The sequence below is a fragment of the Lonchura striata genome, chromosome 2, assembly GCF_050655825.1.
Source record: "Lonchura striata isolate lonStrDom1 chromosome 2, ASM5065582v1, whole genome shotgun sequence".
Classification (NCBI taxonomy): Eukaryota; Metazoa; Chordata; class Aves; order Passeriformes; family Estrildidae; genus Lonchura; species Lonchura striata.
The window spans coordinates 123,994,175-124,018,346 of NC_140704.1; the positions used below are offsets into that span (position 1 = coordinate 123,994,175).

At 37.8% G+C, this 24,172-nt stretch overlaps 1 protein-coding gene across 5 annotated transcripts in view; it reads right to left on the reverse strand.

Moving 5' to 3' along the window:
- NCOA2 (nuclear receptor coactivator 2) overlaps positions 1-24,172 on the reverse strand; it is a 186,551-nt gene that overhangs the window by 75,085 nt on the left and 87,294 nt on the right. The window contains exon 1 of one of the 5 annotated variants that reach the window (XM_085572214.1): positions 13,072-15,653. The exons of the other annotated variants lie outside the window; for them this stretch is intronic. The gene's annotated coding sequence lies outside the window, so the exon portion shown is untranslated. Of the gene's footprint in view, positions 1-13,071; positions 15,654-24,172 lie in introns of those variants that run through there. 5 annotated transcript variants of the gene reach the window in all.

Below are 24,172 nucleotides of genomic sequence, written 5' to 3' on the forward strand. Positions count from 1 at the left end.
CCTGCAGAGCATGAGACATCAATTGAAGTCTCCAGTTGGTCTGACACCCTGCTGCTGACACCCTGGCCCTGAGCCCAGCTGCTCCCCTATAGCTGTCTGTCCTCACTGACTTCTAGCCCCAGCAGACACACACGTCTGAATTTATCCAAGCACAGCAGTAGCAATACACACTCATAGATGAGGAGCTAAGCACTTCTTTGAAACAATGCAATTTGAGGAAAGTGCAAGATACTATTAAGGAAACTGACAATATTTAAACAGAAGCTTTGCCAGTGGAGAACTGGAACTGTCCTTGCAGCTCTGTTTCAATGACTGAATTGTTCACTGACCAAGGTGAGAAAAAATCGTCAGCATGATGAAAGCTGTACATTCTCAAGATCTGACCTCTGATCCAGACTCAGATGGCGAGTTGTTCTTCTAAAGTTTAGAAGAACAATTAGGCTGGGGAGTCCCTTCATTTCTTATGCTTTCCAAGTAATACCTAAGAAATGTAAATCAGCTATTTTTCTTGAGAAAAGCAAGCATAACAATTCATAAATAATGTCAAACCCTCAACTGTCATCTTCTCACTCCCCTTCCCTCCCAAGCAGTAAGAAGGTAAGCATTTACGGTGGACACCACCCTCCAAAACTCCTTCCTCCTCAAGAAAGCACACAGAAACTTACTGACAACTTTCCTACCTACTCTATCAGACCTACCTCAAAGTTTTATTTTTATGGGTACCGAAGTTTCACCAGTAGCTCCATCAACACATAAATCAATTCTTCTTGCATTCACACTAATGCTATTCTGTAGGAATCCCACGAGGTCCACAGTATCAGCCTTTGGAGGACATATTAAAACTCATCTCCCACCATAAACTCTAAACTTTATCCTTCTGAATTAAGGTGAACAAAAGCAGTATCATAATTACAAAACTAGCACCTTCTTCTCTCCTTATTAAACATAGCAAATAGTACTAAACAAGTAATTTATGTATTTATTTTATTTTGTTTGCACTTACAGGCTATTACATCCTTTTCTCAGCAGCATTATCAGTTTATTCTTAGAATGAGTTACCCATGTCTTTCTCACTCATCATAATTTATTTCTGGAAATCTACCACCTACTACCATGTTTGCTTTCTGTTCTCCTTTATGTTTTAATTCAAAATCTTGTTCTATACCTCTGAGATTTTTTATAGGCCATTTTCTTGTCTTGTAGGTGACTGTGCTCCAGAGCAGACTGTAAAATCCTCTAGATAGGTGTCTTGGAAACTGGAGAGCTAGACAGATGATACTGAAGCAATCTAAAAAATCTCAAAGGCTAAAATGAAAGTCACTCATTGTATCTAGCACATAGTACTAAAATCAAAAAGATGTGCCCCCAAACCCTAGGTATTTAGGGTCTGACTGGGATATCTAAGAGGTCAGAGATTCTTCTGCAATTCAGAAACTAAAATCTATTCCCTAGTTCACAGAAATGAGGAAGAATCAAGTTTTAGAAGGTGTGGATAGACTCCTGTGTAACATTATCTTACCAACTAAAACAGCCAGAACCTGAGCGACGGAGATAGAGTTTCCTCTCCAGAGAGAGCTCCCATCCTGTATTTCCCAGCAGGCAGGATGGCCTCCTGGGTTTGGCTAGGCTACCTGCCTGCCAAAGCTGGATGTTTATGAAGCATAGAGGGCAAGACTGATTAACTCTTGCAGTGTACAGTTTTTAGGGGTGTGGTCTGTACCACTAAACTCACGAGTAAATAGTTCTAACACTGGAGACACAGGGATTGAGGTTTAACTCCTTTAGGCTGAGGAGGGTAGCAAAGCTCCATCTCCCATTTCTCAGCAATGACTCTAATGAGTCAAAAAGGCAAGCACTCTTCCAGATTCATCTTGTCTCTTAAAAATAAAGCAGCTGTTTCACATATTTTACCATGAGCTAATTCACAATCAAGACCAATGCATACCACTAGATGAAAAACTTGAGAAATTTTGGGTACCTCTACCAACTGCATGTGGCACAATCAAGAAACTAAAACCACTTTTTTTTCTAAGAGAGTCCTCCTGGGCACATAAAGTACCAAGAAGCAGGGTTCTGGGAAATCTCCAAGCAAGAAACAGAAAATGTAATAAAATTTTATTTAATTGATAGATGGAATTTAGACATGGAAATAAACATCTCTAGGTTGAAGCAGCTAAAATGCATATTATATGTTTTGGTTTCTGCCTTAACTTCCTCAATACATACTAGTTTATCTGAATCAAAATGTTTTGGTTATTAATTATTACCAATAGTTTTATACTACACAAACATTCATAACATTATATCATTCAATATTTTAACAGGAGAGCTTAAGATTTCAGATATTCCTAGGTTCCTGAACTACTCATAGAACTTCTCAGCTCAGAAAACACAGAAGTCCCACATTTGAAGTCTAATTTTTTCCAGGAAACATGACAATTCAAAGCTAAAGACACTATGAGCAGAATGACAAGTCAGAGACTGAAAGTTTTACTCCAGTAAACTTCCCATTAAGAGAACTACCTTAGATTACAAAGCAGCATTTATCCTACTCCACTGATCTTTTTATACATCTCTACAGGAATTTTCAGAAAGATAAAGAAATTAAACCATTCGATCCATTCAATGCTTTAGAAGTAGTAGAAATGTAGTATCTATCAGCTCTATCATATAAAAATACAACAATCAAGAAAATGATGGTAAGGGTTATTTAGCAAGGTACATAAAAATGATTAACCAAATTAGGAATTGGTAAAAACAAAACCAGCAGTAATCACTGCTTTGAGAAGAGAGAGATAAAAACATGCTTGATAGTGAAAAATATAGCATCATGATATGTTGGATACTGAACTAAGAAAGTTTTATTTCAAAAGAAAGTGTCTTACAAAGTGAATTTTGAATGCATGTCTTGCAGAATGAATTTTCATGCAAGACCAGGCACTCTCTTTTTTATTGTGTAAGTTGAGAGCCTAATTGCACTCCAAAATACAAACATAATATCCCACAGTGGAATTGGTATTTTGCCTTCAGTGGTGGTACCATATTCTTGTATTCTAAATTATGGTTTTTTTCCATGTGTCCTACCCCAACAAAACACCAAAACTACAACAATAACTAAGAGCTGAACTTCTGATGCTGACTAAGATACTACTCAAGCTTTAATTCCACTGGGCATAAATGAGCAATAGAGCAATGGAAATATAAATATACTCACTGTAGCAGCTTCCTACAAGGAAGGAGATAATTAGAGAATCAGATATATTATTACTAAAAATATCCAAAGAACTAATTTTACACTCCTACTGATGACCTGTACCAACAGGACATGTAAGGTAACTTGATACTTTTTTCCTATTTATATTTAAGATCAGAAGTGCATTTTCCTTCTCTTTCCATTTCACTACCAGTGGCCAAAGCATGACAAATGTAAACAAAACAAAACAAACCAACAAACAAACAAAAACAAACAAAAAACCAAACAAACAACAAACAACACAAAACAAAAACACCCACTGGCTAATTATTCAATTATTCTGATAGATAAATGTAAATCACAAACACTGAAAAATGAAATTTAAAAAATATTAGGATAGCACATATTAGTAACTACATTCATTGACACCTAACCAGTTTCTACCAGATGTGGGAGACTGAAACAACACAGCCTGAAATATGCTTAAATTCTTTTTTATTTTCTTTTTTGTTGTTGTTGTTTTGTTTTTGTTGTTATCAGTAATAAAACAATAGTTCCCGCTCTTGTCGTGACGGCACATCCTCCTTTACATCCTCCACCAGCAACTGCTAAAGTTGGAGTACACAGAGAGGCTTAACCTAATTATAAAGCAATAGTAAACATCCATCTTTCAAATGGGAAAGAAAAGCAGAGGCACCATGAAGTGGGAGACAGGAAAATATCCACTACAAATCAATTGTGTGAATTTTTACAGCTCTTCAATTCCTCAAATGTCACAGAGGAACATGGCATGCAGAGCAAGCCTTCCAACACTGATCCTCAGCACCAGTGAATTCAGTTAATCATCCAGAGTCAATGTAGAAGAAGATAATGTGCATTTTATCTCTTATCAGAGCAGGCCATCTTCCAAACAAGGCCTGTTAAACTGTCAGATTTATTATAAGCCTAACAAATGCAGTTAAAGAATAAGTGAGGATTACACCTTCAAAGCTGCTATTTCAACCTGAAAAGTAGCAAACAAAAGGTAAAGTACCATATAGTGGACAATCAGGTACAGGTACTATACTACCACCCCTCCAGCCCACCAAGAGGTGAAACTAGTGAACATACAACTGATTCATATTGAAGAGATTTACTGAAGTCAGTGTTTTACTGAGTAACAAACAGAAAAATACTGTTTAGCGACTAAAACTATACTTCCATTAAGTCAGTGAAAAGTTTGGCAAAAAAATTTTCTCTAACAGCTAATTTGAAAAAAACAGCTTATAATTCGGTGGTTGTTTACTCAGACATACAGCCATTATAGTTCATCCTTTTTTCCTGTGAAGTTGCCATGACTAGAAAGCTTTCTATCTCAGTTTCAAAATTAGAAATATGCTCTGTGTGACATTAATTCTGGTAGAAGCCAGAGGAAAGTTGGAAGTCACATGCAAATTCTGATTCTTCACATTTTTTCCTGCTTATGAACTCTTTTTTTCGCTGGATTCATTTCAGAACTGGAAAATATTTAATATTGATACATACTGCAATCTGCAACCTTTTCAGCGAAGGCAACACTTGCAAGTCACTTTCCCAGGCCTCCAAAGGAAACTGCTGTCAGAGGCAGGATAAGATACTAGATCAGAGGGGGGGGCACTGGAGCCTAAAGCCAACCTTGGCTTGGTCAGCCCAGCAGCTCAGGGGGAGCTGTAACTCCCGGCACTCTCCAGGGCGCCCAGGGGCTCGGCCTTCGCGCACGCAAACTCGCTCAGCACAGGAGTTTCCACAAATCCAGACAGACGTGAATAAGGGTTTGAAAATTAACAAAATAACCAAGAGGTAAAAATCAAGGGAAATACAAGGAACAAGAAAAGAAAGGTAAGAAATATATTAAATCATCGTCCTGAATCCCTGGTATAAGTAAGCCACATGCTCTACAACCAACTTATGTCTTCCTGTCCTTCACCACTAAACACTTGGAACCCCAAAAACAATGGCAATCTGACGAAATAAACAAGATGTCCAATACCTTGGCTGGTGATGGCAACTTCAGATTAAAAACATAAAACTAAATTATTTAAGGTTATGCTTCTTTCTCAAAACAGCACTACCACCTTTACTATAGGTAAAACTGTCAAAAACCTTAGCCACGCTACAACAGTCACACAATATAAAGCAAAAAGGGAAAACAGAGATTCTAAAAGGAAGGTGATAGCAGCAAACTGAAAGACTCTAGTCACCTTTAAAGGATTTGTACTAAAATCTGACATGCACCTGTAGCCTCTTCTATCTTTTCTATTCTTTCTATTTTAAAGACAGTCTATTACAGGTAACATAAACACAAGATTTATGGTAGTATTTAGCAAACTCTATTCTTCAACTCTGCAAACTGGAACTAAGAAAAGAAACATAATTTACTTGGAATTGAGTCCATGTATAAAAACTGAAAACTGGATCCAACACCTACTACTCACATTTTTAAGCTGAAGGCTCCTTCCTCAATCTTTTCCCTCACTCTTGTGTAATGGCTTTAGAGTGGTGTATTAGACAGTAAGAAGACGACATATTCCATTTGCAGCCTGAAAGCCAATAATGCTCATGAATTTTTTACCTGACAGACACTTCAAGATGCCACAGGGAAGATCATCTAATAAACACATTAGGCTGCAAATGGGCGGTAGCAGCTCTTTAACACATGCTGCAACAATCAAATAAATGGCTAACATTAATGTTCAGTGTTACAGACTGGGATTTAATATGACTTTCTGTAAAATCCACCTACGTCTTGACGGAGAAAGAGGTTTTTCTTAGCTACTCAAGCCCACAGGTTTAAGAAACCCTCAATTCTGCTTGAGACTTTGCCAAAACCCCTCCAGACTGACCCCAGCTCTGTAGGCTGGCTCCTACCTTCTGTATTCCCATAGGCTAAGGCTCTTAACAGAGCCACTCACTCAGCTGCTTATGGATTAGGCTACGTCAGCACCTCTAATATGCCCAGGAATAGCAAAACCAGGCTCTAATAAAACAACAGTGAAAAAGTATCAGAAGAAGGAAGTACCTTTTTCTTTTTTTCCCTTAATATACAACAGGTTTGCTTAATTTCTACTTTTAAAGAGGAAAGGATCTGTTTGCATCAAAACATCATCAAAGAGGAGACAGGTGTTACTACTTAAAAAAACCTTCAAGACTCTATATTGTAATTTCAGGTCTGGGGTTCTATTTCTCTAGTTATCAAGAATTGTTTGTGATTTTTAATACTCAAGAACAAAAAAATGCAGGTTAATATCACAAAAACTTCCCCTTAAACACCAAATTAAATAACAAAATGCAAGGCCAGAATATCTGTATCTATCTATATCTATAGATATCTATATATCACTCTTACATCCTTTTGTTTGTATTAGGTAGCTAGCTAAGTTAAAAGACCAAACAAACCAAAAGTTATTATAAATCAATTTAGCCTTACATGATGCATTTAATAAATACTAACCCTGCAAGCATTTTCACTGGAAAAGGAGTCCAAGTTCCTACATAAGTTGTTTATTTAATCTAGATTTTTCTCTTGCAGTTCACAATTATTAACAATTTATGAGACTGATTTTGAAGCCTATTATTCATATCTGCTGTGATTTAAAATAAAACTTTGTGAATAGCACAGGTAATAAATGAAGCAAATCCAGCAACACAGAAAAGGATAATATTATGGGAACATTTGTATTTAAACAGCTTTCATTTCCAGTTGATGATACTTCTGGAACAGTGAGTTAAGCATATTTTGACTCCTACTGAATCTTCTCTGCCAATCTCAGTTTCCAAACTGTTATTTGTCCACTTAAACTCACACACCAACTTCCTTCCCAGAAACCACCAAAGAGCAAGGAGAAAATCAGACTCAAGAGACAGGAAAAATGGAACAACTCTCAAAAGCATAAGACACTGTGGAAAAACTCAAATCCACGACCATTTTCTAATCTCGTAACTGACACAAATGTACACATTACTTACAACACCAGAAAGCTTATACAGTTTGGTGTGATTTTCAAGATGCCTGTCTTAGCAATGAGAAAAATATGACCAATCACATAAACAAAGGCATTTACACGTGTCTGTAATGTGGGCTTGCCTACATTAGGATTTCACTGCAGTTAACTGCCTGTCAAACACCAGTCTCTTTGCACTAGATAAAACATATTCCATTGATAAAAAGCTCAGGAAACATGGTTTTGTATAGGTAAAAAGTAGAGGGCAATCCAGACAGAAACACAGCATGTTTCCACACAAGGTGTATACAGTATATAGCATTTAGAGTTACAGGATATACACACAGAGATAAAACCTATCATATCTGAATTTGAGTTCTTTCATTTACCAATCTGAGTTTCAAAGACTTCACACAGCTAAAGAGGTGCTGGTCCTTCTGGTCACTAGGACAAGCTCAGCGTGTCTGCACACTCAGGTGCAATGTGATGTGCAACCTTCAGTCTTAAGCAAAAAATGCCTATATTGCACGCCACCTTCCATATCTCTAACCTGGGCATCAAAATAATGTTCCTTCAGCCCCAGAGTAGATACTGTTACTGAAAGCACATAATCTTACTGAAACTTTTCTTGCACTTCAGTAACTCCAACTCTATATGTCTTCTCTAGCACCTCGGCAAAAATTGAACTCATGTTTTCAATTTTCACATTCCTACTGTACCAAGAGGGTTTATCTTTCTTTTCTACTTAACCACCCATTACTAGGAAGCATGTTGAAATTTCAGAACATTACATAGAATGCCAAGTACTTAATTAAAACTCTGAGCTGGAGAAAGTGTACCTAAATATTATCTATAATATTTCTACATATTTTGATATTCTTATCATGGTGAAAGAATAATCCACTGCACACATATGTACAAGATACATACTCCACACTTCCTTCTATAATACTGAGATGCTTTCACAAGCATACATTTAACAGTGTATAATAATAAATTTTCAAATTAAGAATCAAGAATTCATCCTGCTTTGTTCCTGAAGGTTGCAAGTTAACAATAGTCTGAAGTCAGACATATACTCAAGTTAAACAAATGGTATTTGAGCTCCACAAATGGCCACAGTCTTGGCAACTTTAACAACTGTCTATGCGGTGAATTGAACTTCACTTTGATGTCCTCTGTGCCCCTCAGAAGTTCAGAATGCTGCACCACTTCTTTAAATTGTATACCAAATTATCCTGTTCAGTACAGTGCCCAAGGTTACAGTTTACCCATCCTCTCTGCCTCTGCAATGTATTTAGAGTGTCTGTCCTGGAAAACACTCAGTGTCCTCCTCAGCCTATGATGGCTTGCTGGAACCCTGGTCCCAGAGGGTGCTGCCTAGCAGCAAGGATGTGGTTCCGGATGTTATGGGAGAGACCAGATGGGGAGCCTGGCCTCTAGTCCCATCCCGTATTTGTATGAACAGGTAGATTCCCTCAGCAGGTGCTTCCTGCTGATACTGGTATACATACCAGTGTCATCCATTCACACTGGAGCAGCAGAATAAGAGTTGGGAAGTAGAAAAGGCTTTCTTCTTATTAAAGTTTGAGGAGCAACCAATTTAATACATGCTTTTTGAGAGACTACAGCTATATGCATGAAAGATTATCTTTGTATCACCTCCCAACATGCAGAATTACAGTTTTGTACTTAAATATATGCTAGATGGACATTAGATTTTTGGCAAAGCTACTGTGAGTGCTAACTATACACATTGTTACTAAGCTCAATAATTAAAGCCACCAAATTATGCCAGAGTCATATATGAGTGTCTTGCTAACACTTACAAAGTATTATTAACTTGATGTTCTTAATACATCCAGGAGTCCAAAAACTGGTCTGTGAACATGAGTAACAGTTACTAACAACTTCAAATGTCATGTCTGTCTTCATTTTATTTGCTTTAGTAAAACAATGCAACCAGCAATAACAGAAGAAAAATTTCACTGTCATTTTAAAGCACTTAAAAGCATTAAACTCATAAAAATGTTGTTGCTTTACTTAGTCAAATGCCAAGAAATAAAATCTGATGAACACCAGTTTTGTAGCCATGTGTGTCTATATGTATACACACACATACATATGAATCCAGGCAGTAACCAAATAAAATATTCACAGAAGTGGCTACATGAGTCAACCGAAAGAAACATTTCATTTGTGACTACTCTGTCATGGAAACTTATAGCAGGTGTCTTGGAAGAAGGTACAAGGCAGCCATAGATGATCCTTCCCCCAGATCTGCCCTCTGTCTCTGACAATCAGTGGTACAATTAGCTGTAGTGATGCCCAATTCCATCTTAAATCCATATATACCTTTGGCTTCCACAATGCTTACAGGCAATGCCCTACGAGCTTTACAACAGCTCTCTATAAGCTCCCCAAAGCAGAAATGGCACTGTAAAAAAAAGGAACAGTTCTATGGGGATGCTATGACTCAACTGAAATAAATCAGAATTTTATCACTGACTTCACTAAAGCTTCAATTCTCCTGCTAGTCTACTATAAGAAGATATCAAAGTGTAATTTCTCTCTTTTGTAGGTCATAAATCACCCCATGGGCCTGAAAAAGCTATGCTTGTATCCTGTGGCCCAAAGAAAACAAGGTTACTCTACTATTAAAGCTGAATGCTAATTAGGAACCATTTTATTCTCTTTGTAAGAATAAAGTAGAATTCATTTTTGTTAATAATGAAAGTTTAACATTTTGTTAATAATGAAGTTTCTGGTAAAGAATCAAAAGTGCTAAGAAAGAATCAATGTCTACTCCAAGTATTTTTAATTTTGGATTGTAATGGAATATAATTACTGAAGAGAGGAACACCCACTATATTCATAGAAGGAGCTGACCAGAAGTCTGCAATACACAGCCCAAAAGCAAAAAATAACACACATTTATAACTACTTGGACTGATTACCTGGCAAAACTTCAGGAAAAGGACCAAAAATAATTGTATTCCAAGCAGTTCTAAGAGAAGTTTCTTCAGTGAGAATCTGGTGTTGCTCAATCACAACAGCCTATGCTATCAGGAATGGAAAATCACAGCAGTACAGCATCCTGATGAAGTTTGTTTAGGGACAGGGTGCATAGGAGAAAATTAAATGGAAGCAGCAAAGAGGATATTCAGGTATAACACACACTGCAAATTCAATGCATTTATCATAAACTTTTGGGTTGTGTCTTCATTCACAATTTTTGTCCAATTCCTGCACTGTTCCTTGTGCTCTGTATCCTCACCACCCAGCCAGCCCTCCCCAGGGCCCCACTGTGCCCTTCAGCTATCAGGGCAACCACGCAGGGATCGTCCCTGGGTACTGAGACCAGCCCACTTCTGGAAGACCAAGCTTTCACATCTTACACCTCACCTCCAGAGACCAAACTTTTACCTGTTAATCATAATTTTTAGTCCAATTCAGGCATCCTTCTAGGCTTGCCACAGATGAACGTAAGCAGCAAGAGAAGCTAAGGAGGAATGCAGGCAGTAAAATGACTCCATCGGGATTTCCTCACAAGTACAGTGATTATCAACTTACAAACACCCTTCTCATTTACTCAGCTCCAACAGCTTGGCTTGTAGATCAGTCCTCAGTCCTTAACTCAGCTTTCTTACTATAATTATGGGGCTATTATGTATTAACGTGCTAACAAACTTATTCTATTTAATAAATTAGATTCTGAGAATCAAGGTTGTTTTCATACCTTCCCTCATTATTTTCTATAACTAGCCTAAATAAATAAATAAAATGTCTTTATAAAATCTAACCAGACACTTGACTTCCCAACAACATTTATTATTAAAAATTGTTCTAAGAACTCTGGAGTAAAAAAACCCAAACACATTTCAAAGTATGCCTCTAGTTCACACTTTCCAAGGAGGGTATTTTTCTTACAACATTGGTATATTTTGCAATGCAGTCACCTTCCCTCCTTCCTTGTACAAGAAATTTCCCTTACAGATATGACAACAAAACAGGAAAAAAAAAATTAGAGAGCAACACCTTTTGAACATTACCAGTGTAAACCTGCTGACTATAGAAGTATACAAAATTCTGAAAAGTGGGCAAACAAAATTATTCTTGTCAAAGATAGTGATACAATAATTCTGTAAGAAACCACTTACGAAAGAAAACATCCCAACTTGAGTTTTGTGAGAACACAAAGCCACCTGAAGAACACAGTCTGCACAAAAGGTTGATTTTGTTCCAATTTTCCCCCCTTACTACATCCTAAAAGGCATCAGGGAAATCAAAATGACTGTACCAGCAGCAAAAATTTATTTTTCTACAAAACACAGGTGCCAACAGATCAGAAAGCACTACTCAGTCCCCACTATCATGTTAGATCTCCTGTAATGAAATAAAGGAAGAAAACACAAGAAGCAGAGAGGAAGTTTCATTGTTCTTGTGGCTTCGACATTTGGTGCCGTGAACGTGACAGGCTCTCAAGCCTCCACGCCACGGCACCGCCTGCCCCAGGCCTCTGTACCAAAATGTTACTATGCTGCAATTAAAATAATCAAACCAAGACAAAAGAGAACAAGCAAATAAATAGCGCAAACTTGTTTACGTTTCTGGCTCTGCCCTCACAGTATGAAATAAAGTCTCTTCAAACATCAACTACATTAATTTAAAAAACAATAATATTTTCCTTTCTCCCTCCTATCTCAAAGTAGCATGAGTTTTTCAAAGTTCTAAATAAAATAAACTAAGGCATTTCCTGTATGCATTTAGTTAATTATTAAACCGATTCTATGCATGATAGTCACCACCACTATTTCAGTATGAATCTGGGAAAACACACTTTTAGCAAACTGCCAGTGCACTGCAGTAATGACTGATCATATGCATCCTCTCAACCCTGCCTTTAACTTTCTAAAGAAATTACAACCAGCACTCCTATACAAATCTAAACACTTAATTTTAGTTTATTTTTTTGTGGTCCAGGATTAGTACTACTGCTGTGATTTAAGGAGAAATGCTGGGCTTAATGCTGTGTACAAGAGGAAAATAAAGTCAACAAGCCTGCAATAACTTCCCAAGCAGGGGAAACAGCATACTGCCTTCACTTTACTACAAGTAACTACCAATAACCTTTTTGAGGGGGATTATTAGTTAGTTAATCTGCAATATTAAATGCTGTCCTCCCAAGGTTAAAAGAAAGGTAAATACTGCTGAGATATTTAATGACATCATCATGCATAACCATGAGATAAATACGAGGTCTGAAGATTAACTGAATGTCATTCTGTTTACAAGAGCATGTACTTGTAAAGAAAACTATTAAGATTATAGAGAAAGTTACATAACAACTACCAATATTTCAGTGTGTTTTGTCTACTCAAGCTCTTGGTCAGAAAAAGAAAGCTTTACTGCAAAAATAAAGCTGACATACTTTGTACTTTTCTCATGTGCATATAAATTACTGAATATTGAATAGTAATTACTGCAATGAAAAAGAAACTCTCAGGCTCCACCTCCTCTTGACACTGGGAAAATATAGATGGGTTTGTGCATTATTCTGGATGCCAGAAAACTTGCTTACAAAAATATTTCCTGTGCACTAAGATATATTTAGCCTTATAAACCCGTAAAACTGTCACAGGCAACCACAAGTACACCTGTAGCCATTAAAACGGGGGAGGGGAACAACAGAAACTGCAGACTCGGATTTACATTATTTCTTTGCAATTGTTAATTAGGAACATTATCTTTAAACTCTCTTTCTCAAACAGAAATTGGCTGTTCCTCCCACACTCCCAAACCAACATCTGCTAGCCCCCCTGCACCCCCAACATCCAGACACCTATGATGCACACAGGAGCACACATACGTGCAAAGAGAAAGCACTAACAATGAAGTCACAGCACTTCAGAAACACACCTTGTCGTCTTCCAGCCCTTGCAGATGAAGGCAGATCTTATTAGTTTTTCTGCATCTTCAGATCAAGATGTAGATAAATCCCCCACTCATCACACTGGGTTTTTTGAGTAAAAATAGGAGGGGAGGGAAAAAAAAAAAAAAAAAAAAGAAGAAAAAAGAAATAAAAAATAAAAAGAAAAAAAAATCCAGACGATTACCAGTAAATTTACAGCTTTAAAAATATCAGCTCTCTATTATCCCAAACCTGTGTTATGTCTTGATGTAAACCAAAGCACATGCTGAGTGAGGACGTGCGCACACAGCAGCTTATCATCTCTGTCATCTGCTTCTAATGACAGCTGACAAACTGGCCACGCTAATCCTTCCCTAACTGCTGATCAGAGAGATCCCCCTTTGACAATCCAGCATGGTGGAGTACTCGAAAATTCCTCCTGCTTCTGTTCTGTTGCTGCTCTAAAAAGCAGTTTCCTTTTCATTGAGATAATAGCCTTTTCTGCAGTCACGTGGCACCCGGGCTACATTAGCAGCGCTTGATGATAACAGAGTTACTCCCCTCCCTCCCTTCTGCTGATTTTAAGTGTACGACTCCTGGAGAAACCCAAACCTGGCACACTTGAAATCATTTTGCATCTTCCTCTGTCGAAGAGCAAATTGTGCTGTCGATGTGGAAGAGGAATATAAGGGCTCTCTCTCCTTCTTGCTCCAAAACTAATTAGTGAATATATTTTTAAGCAGTGCCTTTGTTGGGGCATACACATTGGTCATAAACATGTCATATGAGACTAAACCGAATATTAAACATGCTTAATACTGAGTATCTGGCACAACAGAATTATTATTTTTCCCCTAGAGTACTTTAATTTTTTGCCTGTAATTTTAGTTCTGTTGCAATAAATATTCTTCTCTCAGCAACAACCTATGGTTCAAATCCCCCCAGCACCCAACTCTCCTGTAAATACAAAAAAGCACAAATAACAAATGAGCCACACTACAGACTCTAGTGTCAGTGCTTCTATATATTAAGTGGCATCATTTATCTTGCTTTAACTCAGTACCACAACAAATATCTTAAGCATTTTTTTAAACACACTGTCGAGTGAGGAAATCTACTTAAGCTTTAGCTTCAGATTTTCCTCCTGACTGACAAACCCCAGGCAGGTTTGCACCTCACTACCCAGTTTTATAAAAGGCAAAGTACACAGACAAGCATATTGTTCTGTCCTGCCTTCACTGAAGTAGTTCACAGACTACAGAACAAGCCTTTCCTCTTCTGCACTAGCACCATTTCCCTACTACCTCAGCACACAGCATAAACATCCCCAATTTATTCCTCCAGCTCTGTCCTCCTCTCACAACACTGGGCCAGTGCAGCTGGGCACAGACCAGCATAGCCTTACCCAGACATTTCATTGTTGGGATTTGCAAACTATTTAAGAAAGCTGTGGATGAAGCACTGTAAAATAATTGTCAAGCCCACAGAACCACTTCTGCAGCTTTGTACCTGCTCTTTTCCTATATGATCAAGAAACAGAATTATCTCCTTTCGTTTTAGGGCAGATATTAGGAAAAATGGTTCTTCCCCCGAAGGGTGGCTGGCCACAGGCTCCTCAATGAAGTGGTCACAGCACTGAGCCTGGCAGAGTTCAAGGAGTGTTGGACAATGCTCTTGGGCACAGGGTGTGACTTAGGGATGGTGCTGTGCAGGGCCAGGAGTTGGACTTGATGATTCTTGTGGGTCCTTCCCTGTAATTCCTTCTATTTCCACCTTATCCCATTACACTACTTCATTCTCCTTAAAGACAGCACTGATCATTAACTTACGGTTTCTCCAGGAAACTGGAAAACAGTTTTAGATACTGTGGCCATACTCACAGGAAAATAAAATGGAAATTGTGAAGAAATAGTGGCTGTCCTGTACATATGATTTTTGCCAGTGCTGCCCCAACACCCCTTCTGTTTACTCCTCTCCCTAAGGACAGTTCTACTCAGGAAAGCAGCCCTGCCCAAGGCTCTGGGGAAACCTGCTCCAACACTGATGAACATTATGAGCTCAGGCCCAACCTTCCTGCAGCAGAGCGGCTGGAAGTGAAATGGGAATGAGGCCCCTTCTGGAGCAGCATGAATCCTATTTTCTACTCTTCTCTTTTCCATGCTACAGAGGGAATCTGTGAGAAAGATCCTCAGCCCAGGAAGAAATAATCTGGTCCCATAAGGAGAAGACATACAGCAGAAAAACATATTCACAATAAATTGAGGGGGGTTATTATTTTCAGGCCCTTCTCAGTATGTCCCTCCTTCTCAAAGCACTACATTGCATAGAGTGAGCAAAATAAACATTATTTGGAGTTACACACAACTTTTACCTCAATAGAACAGGAACTGCTTTGCAATCTTAATTTTATCTCATTTGCATTTTCCATATTTATTCCTTATCTAAAGAAGATGCATAAAGCATACTGGTCAAATTGGAAAATTATACTAATGGGACAAAACCTGAAGATTAGGCAGAGCATCTCTGATATTCAAGAAAATATATTAACAGACAATCACCAGAAAGAAAATGAGCTTTCACAAGATTGCACACACACACACAGTGTGTGTGAAGTACGAACCTAAGGAAAACAAAAAGTGGGAGCATCCCAGTCAGATACCATAGCTAGAACTGATATTTACAGGAATCATAAAATGAGAAATTTAAAGTCAAAACAATATGGTGAGCACAAACACAATAATCACAGTTCTAAAGAAAGAATTATGTGTAAGTAAAAAGGAGGTAACAGAAAAGAGTCATTGTAGCAATAAAATAGGAGTTGAAGGCTGAAAAAGCAGTGAAAGAACACAGATGTTGTTAAAAAGATTGCTTAGTGAAGAACCGTATACAGATAAAGCTAACGGAGAAGCGGGAACATACCACTGCACTGTACAGACTAATTATAGACAAAAGGGGAAAGGAGAAATGAGTGAAAAAATACTCCTGACAAAAAACACTGCTCTGAATGGGAACAAGGGAACATGCAACAGCAAAGAAGGAAAGGCTCTTTGACTATACCAGGCAGTGAATACATACTTCCAATGAAACTACAGAGTTGCTGCTACCTTTTAAATAGTTTCACAGGAATCACACACTCAACTTGGCGATGAACAGGTGACATTCAAAACTAGCTCTAGCATTAGAGACTTTTTTATGTTAGGATAAGACACAGACCTTATACAGCAGAAGAGGTTCACCTAAGTTTTCTCTAGGAAATTTATCTCATTAATACTTCATTTTCTTTGTCCAGCTGCAGGTGACTTTGAAGTAGAAATGGGGAAGATGCAGCTTCACGAAAACATTTACAATTTATGTTCAAATAACTGAAACTGATAAACAGACCACTTTCCTCATTGCATGCATTTCACAATTTTTAAAGTTTCTTTTCTTTTTCTTCCTTTCTTTTTCTAGAGAAAGAATGCATCTGGCAGGCAGGACATATCACAACAATCAGGTGTTCTTTGCCCTTCTAATATACCCACACCTGAGACAAGGACTCGTAAAGCCATCTCAAAACACCTTTTCAGTCTTTTTAATTCCAATTAATAAATTATTATTAGGATCCAATTCCACCCTCACAATCCCTTCAATCCTATCAGTTTGGAGCATCCAGAGGGGCACCCTAATTGACAGGTATAGTAACAGCCCTAATTAGCAAAATAGCAAGACATTTCAAACTGTATTTGTAAGAGTTTGCAAAGCTGACTCACCAGGCTTTATTCAAGGCATGAGGCCACTGACTTTTAGGAAAGCTGACTGGGCAGCATTAAGTCTCACTCCTTGTGAGAAAGAATGGAAAGGTACTGTACTAGCTTAGAGAACAACCAGAAACTGTTAGGACTGACTGCTATGATGCACTATAAGGATATTACTGCTCAGATAAAGAACTGAAACAGTATAGTGATTTACATGTGTTACATTTCAATAAATGTAGACACAAACATACAGTTCTTAAATATTAGGTATTTTTTTCAAACTCCTCTAACTGAATCTTACACAAAAACATTGGTTTTTCAAGTCAAAACTGAAAACCTGTTGACTTAAATGTTAATGACATGGACATTTCATCAATTTAGAACTCCTAATTGAAAACTCCTAATTGAAAACTAGGATTACACCTCTTAACAGCTGATGAAAAATGAATAGAATACTGTAGATAATCTAGTTTTTTCTGACCTTTGCATCTTCTCTCGAAGGGCACAGAAATCCTATCACTGGAATTTGTAGCATCTGGCATTGCTCAGTCTCTGTATTAGCAGTACATGCACCCACAGTGCTAAGAACCTTTTGATTTCTGTCCATATGAGGGCAATGAAAAGACACTCCCTCCCATCTCAACCTTAGATATTACTGTTGACTTCTCTCTTCATTTAATAAGCTGTTCATGCTTCTTGAAGACAGCTCATCAAGGCTCTCATAACTTTCATAAACATCCACTCAGAGCATTCCACGTGCAAGTATCTGCAACATCTAACTGGAGAATTCAGTACTGAGATGTGTGCCATATATGGCAATTAAGTTCTGTATGGGCATGTTCACTGAGAATTGTGTTCTTTTTTTTAAGACAAGTTTGATGACTATGGTTAATTGAAATTTTTGAGTAATAGTTCAAGAGGATTTCTTTTATCTTTTTTTTTTTTTAATGTCTAGTGTTTCACTCCTTTGCCTTTAATTAAGAAGGGATACAAGATAAGAAAAATGGGTTCTTTCAGTGCAATCTGGAAATGGTCAGCTCCTGGCTCAGTTCTTTTACCTCCTGCACACCAAAAAAAGTTGTTCTCCCCTGCTCAGAGCCTCTGAAGCAGAGTGCTTGCCAGTGCTCCTTACAGGTTATAGACAGAAAGGTGCTCTCTGATGGAAATGGGCCTCAACCCACAGAGAAAGTTCAAGAGCATGAGTTTCTTCCATCCATGCTGAGAGTACATGAGAGGAACTTAGCAAAGGAAGTTTAGCAAGCAAAGAAAAGCAGAACTAGAATGCAAATACTAGAGCATAGAAAAAAATGTTATATTAACACACTATGTTACATAAATGTATTAACAGCTAGTGCTAGCATGTGTTTTTAACAGAATGTAGCTAGTTATGAAGAGTCAGGGATTTTTTATAAAGAAATTATTTTACACTCTACAAAATATGACTGCCAGTAAATATATTTTTTAAATTAGCTTAAAAAACAGAAGTACTTTGAAGGATTTTTAATAGTAAAAGGTTCCCAAAATCTGCAGACTGAGTGCTGGCAAGATTCAATGGCTGAGATTTGAATTAGATGAAAGTTTTAACTAGATAAAAGTCAGACAAGAATACATTTAATAGCAAAACAAAACCATACTAATTAATCCAAGGATAAGGTAGTTCTTCTTTCATGTAGTTTTACCTATAAATAAAAGATTTCTAAATTACATTATATGACTCAATCAAGGTAGAAGATTAAAGATAAAATAATTTGGTGAAATTTCAAGGTTTCTGATAACCAGGCAGGGCAGAACAGTGTAACACTCCAGCTGGCCATAACTGCAACAGGGTATGAACTCAGCAGTATTTGATACATTGCCTGTGTTTCCGTTGAAACAGAAACTTGCTGTTGTGTTTAATGCAACTGGAACCTCTAACTTTTAGATCAGGATACAGCAAATTATTCTGCCATACCTGGTGATGAACACTCAGGTCTCTGCAGCTAGATCTCCTTTTCAAGAGAAGACTAACATTTCCCAGGAAGTCACAAAAATCTCATGTCTCCTGAACGTTCAGCTGTCTTCTAACTGCTAGTGGCTTGCAGACATTGCCTTGCATGTGAAAAGCCAGCTCCCACAAAAAGCAAGCAGGAAATGCACAGACACTGTATCTTGCAGATCCTGAGGTTCTGGGCTTTCACATCCAAGAGACCTCAATGAAGAAAGGAGATGCTACTGATTATGACTACTGTCACTTGGGAGAAACTTGAACACAGGGACAGCTGCTTTTTACAAATTTGAGAAGCAATAATAAGCTAATTTAACATTGCATCATCCACTCTCATCAGTTCTAACAAGGACCTGAAGCAGCACTTTGTGATGCTGAGCGGTGAACGGCAACAATGAACAGCAAACATTGATGACTGACCCCTTGCCTTAAGCACTCAGCATGTGGTACACAGAAAAACAGTCATGCTCCAAATTTTGGCATTATTAAACATCCAAAATATCAGTGGATGAGATGGGGTACAGAAAAGAAGCTGAAGAAAGTTAGATTTTCTATGAATAGATTTCAAGCAGTAATTTCCATAGCATTAGACAGAACCACAAAACTTAACTGAGCCCAAGCATAAATACTCCTGAGAAAGACAAGAACTGGCTCTTTTTGATGAGAAAACCAAAAGCCATAGACTGCAGCCTATCAACCAAAAAGTGAAAGGAAAAGCAGGACCAATTGAAATTAATTTGACTTAAAATAAAATAATGAAATACTCTGCTATGAAATAAATATCAACTTCAGGACAATTGCTCTATGCTAGTTTTTATAATGACGTAGATGTGACAAAATTGGCATTTAACTTTAGTACTGTGTAAATTCAGAAACTACAAATCCCACTTGTGAGAATAGAAGAGGAAAAAACCCCACAACCTTTGTGACAATCCAACAGCAATGACTGAATGTAGAGTATTAAGGAATATTTAACATAATGACAGTTATGTGTTCAACAGAAACCAGACTTGCTCACTTTTCACACCAAAGTGCAGGTTTGCTATAAGCAGCAGTAATAACAAATGACACCATTCAAGCATCTAAGACAATACTCATTTCATTTAAGCAAAGAAGCAATAAAATTTAGGTATGTAGGTAAATATCTACAGTAGAAACAAGACAATTCTTACAAAGACTTAATTCTGAGCAGAAATGCTACACAATCTTAACTAACCCCCAGTGTGGTTAGCACTGAATATTTAAGTCTATGCTAAGAGGAAACATGTCAGAACTTGGGTCTACTGCTAACTCTTATAAAGTTCAACATACTGAATTCCAAAACAGGAATCTGGTTACAACTTTACTTTGTACTAGGTTTTTCCTAAAATCAACTGCAAAGTCAGTTCATCTATAAGACTGAGGAGAAAAGATCAGAAGCAGAATACTGCTTTATCATTTTAATCTGAAATATTTAGAACATATAGCAAATCCTGTCCCATCCTGAGGACTCCTATACACATTTACACCATATTTTACATCAGTATGAAAAAGTCAAATGCAATATTTGAAAATAGATAGCAGACACATTACAACTGCTATCAACTGCAAACAGCAGACCTGACAGATCTTCCCTCAATGTAAAATTAGTGACCCATACCATGTTTATACACAGTACATTTTCCACAAAAGCAATCTCAAAAGTATTACTTTAATGAACATATCAACAATACTGGCAGTGCATTTCATTTTCTCAAAGGCTGCATTTGAGCATGTTGTATTGAAACCAAAGAAGATACAAGGATTGAGAATGAGGAGAAAAGTCAAGTTTGGAATGGCTATTTCATTGCTCTCCTTTTGTCAAAGAGATTCCCATCTTTATCTTTCAAACACATGGTTGTCATGACTCATCTTGAAAAAGCAGTACTTGACAGTTCACAGGACTACTTCTTTAAATCATTAGCAAATAACCTTTAATATGAGACTTACAAGTAATATAGATTTTTATAAATTGCCAGTCTCAAGTTCTTAAGAACCTATATTTTCTAAGCTCCAAGTTAATAATGTAATAATATATAATATTGTTTAAGCCATTTGTCTTGCCATTTGAAGCAAATATCCTTTGAAAAGAAATCAGCCAAGTTTAAATTAACTGTCCTTTCTGCTGTGCAATTTCTTCCCCAAAACTAAACAGAAAATAGGAAGGCATGTAACGTATCAAGACAAAAGAGCTCAAAGAAAACATTTTGTTGGCAATTTTAACAGCAGTATGGCAAAGACAGAAACAATTTTAAATAATCTGGACATAAAGTCATATTTTGCCTTCAAAAGTCAGAAATGCAATCACATCTCGGGGTTCTGTGGTCAAGATGACCCCGAGATCATAAAAAGTCTTTTCCTCCCAGCCCCGCAGCCAAAGAAGAAGTCCAGATGTGTCGGTTTTGCTTCTCAAGGTTGTTTATTTTCTCTTATCTAAAACGTTCTTTCTCTGACCTGCTAAGCTCTGTCTAGCAAGTCAGATCGTGGCATTCTGTTTGCTCTTTAGGGTGGTGTTTACATTTTATACTATGAACTACATGTACTTTTTTTACGATTAATTCCCAATACCTATCACCTATGTTAGACAGTGTGTCTCTACTCTAAACCAATAAAAAGTGTCACCATCACAGTGAAAGATGGAGGGCAAGAAGGAGAAGACAAGACACACCCAAATTCCTCCATCTTGCCTCATTGAACCCCATTCTAAAAAATCCCAAAATTCTATTTTTTCACCCTGTGTTACATTAACTAAAACTCTTGTGACTTGTAAATCTTCACACAAAATTGGCAGTTTTTTCCACAGCCTAGAATCAAAGCCACAGGTGTTTTTGATTTTGTGCCAAGGTCTCCAAGCACCCTGCCAGAGTCTCAACACAGCCAGGGCAGCCAGAAGGATGTCCTGGGTTCCCACAATCACAATCCAGTCAAAGCAACTGTGAGAGAACTGATGTGCTTTATTTCCAAATTACACCTCCACCTGAGAAGCAGGATGCCCCAACAGGGCCACCTTAAACTCCAAGTACATGGCCACTACCATTGTCCAAAGGCAATCCAGCCTTACTTGCTAAGCAATTTTTCAAGACCATCTTTTGACTTTGTTTTGTGATGTGCATTTTTACCAGCTGCTTTGCAGATGACACTGCAGTGGTAATTTTGAATGATAAAGCCATGTAGAGTCCTGGACATGGGAAGGCTGATTTTCTCTTTATTGTATATGTGACCAGGAGGTCAAGTGAGGTGATTCTCCCATTCTACTCTGCTCTCATAACACCCCACCTGGAGTCCTCCATCCAGCTCTGTGGCCTCCAATACAGGAAGAACAGAGATCTGATGGAGTGAGCCCAGAGGAGGGCCACAAAAGATGATCAGAAGGTTGGAGCACCTCTCCTATAAAAACACAAAGAGTTGAGGTTATCCAACCTGGAAAAGTCTTCAGGAAGCCTTACAGAACCTTCCAGTACCTAAAGGGGACTTACTGGAAACCTCTGGAGGGACTCTTTACAAGGGCATGTAGTGACAGCACAAGAGGAAATGGTTTTAACCTGAAAGAGGGTAAGTACAAATTAGATGTTGGGAAGAAATTCTTTACTATGAGAGTGACAAGATGCTGGAACAGACTGCTCAGAGAGGTTGTGGATGCCCCATCCCTGGAAGTATCCAAGGACAGGTTGGATGGAGCTTTGAGCAACCTAGTCTAGTTGAAGGCCTCCCTGTCCATGCAGGGGAGGTGAAACAGGATGATCTGTAAAGTCACTTTCAACCAAAATTATTCCATGATTCTGTGATGCTATGGGAGTTGTGGGGGTTGGATACTATTGTTTTGGAATAGCTACACAGACACTCTGATAACCATATTTTTGAAAATGCTTCTAACTTAACTCAGCAGAGCCAAGGTTCAGGGACAATCACTCTACTCCCAGAAGAGAGCCTGACAGGAGTGGATACAATGAAATTTAAGTGAACTGAGGCCATGAATTAACACTAAAGGGAGCTTTGTTCTCAAACCGGTGCGATTCTCTTGATAAGCATGTTTAACACTGCATTTGCTTGCCAATGTTACTGTTCAAGAAACTTAAGGTGCTAGCAGGCTGCTGAAGGATTTTTTTTCCCCTTGAAAGTCTTTTGGAAAAAAAAATCTCACATTTTTCAGCGTGCAAGGAAGGGGGTGCAAGGTACAGTGATGACCATCCAGAAATGTAAGCCCTTCCAGATCAAGAAGATACCTACAGTAAAATAAATTTTACAAACAATGTTGAAAACCAATTAAAAAAAAGGCTAATCCATGTCCCTATCAGCTAAGAGATGCAATTTCTTAAACTACCTACTGCTTGGAGACTTTGGATTTAATGCAATTCTGAATATACTGGCTGTCAATGCTACATAAATGCACATACAGTAGGCACTGTGGGGCACATGTGAGAACACTTTTTGAGAGGAGCAACAGTGGAGAGCCCCCAGTGGAAGCAACGAATGATATGTTGAAAATTAAGTAACAGGGCCAATTAAAATACCTCAACTTTAGAAAACCAGGCAATATGAGACTACAGCTCCTGTCTGCAGTGCTGTTCTTCTCTACAAAAGTGTATTTAAAAAAAAAAATCCTGTGGTTTCAATATAATTTTATGACTTGAAATATTTCATAATACAAGGATTAAAGACAGCAAAGGAAATATTGAGCTGAGTATCCCCTACTTAACACTGACACTAACATTTGTATTTGCAATGAAGATCACTGAGACGGATAAGGAGAAAGAACTGACAAAGTTCCCATTTATGGTTCAGGTTCTTAGCAAGTTTCCATGACACAGAATTCCTGCAATTTCTAATACATCACACTTAATATCTGTGCTATACATAAAATAGATTAGTAACTTTTATAAACATATAGCCTGTAGTACCTCAGTGTTCTTAAAAGTCAGAGTGGGGGGTAGATAAGAAAAACCAGACTAACCAAGACATCAGATTCTACAGCTGTGAGGAGGGCTAGATAAAAGTATCCAGTAAATACAAATACCATGCAAAACAATGCCTAAAGTGTAATGGAAGAGAACCAATAAGGAAGGCAATATAAAGGGAAATACTTCCAAGCAGATGGCTCCTTTTAACTAGACACTTCACTAAGGTTTAAAAGTACAGTCTTCTAAACAAAATGTATTGATATGTAGAAGTAAATTTTTTAAAAACAATTTTCTGAAAAAGCACTGGGAATAGCACTGCTTCCCTTCACCATCACAACCTGTTTTCTAGTAACATCTTCCCAATCCTTCTAACTGGACATGACTGCAGTTGTAGACATGCCCTTTATCCAAAAGTGCAGTAGAGAACCAAACATATCCAGGAGTCTGTTATCTCCAAGAGAAGTTCTAAAACATG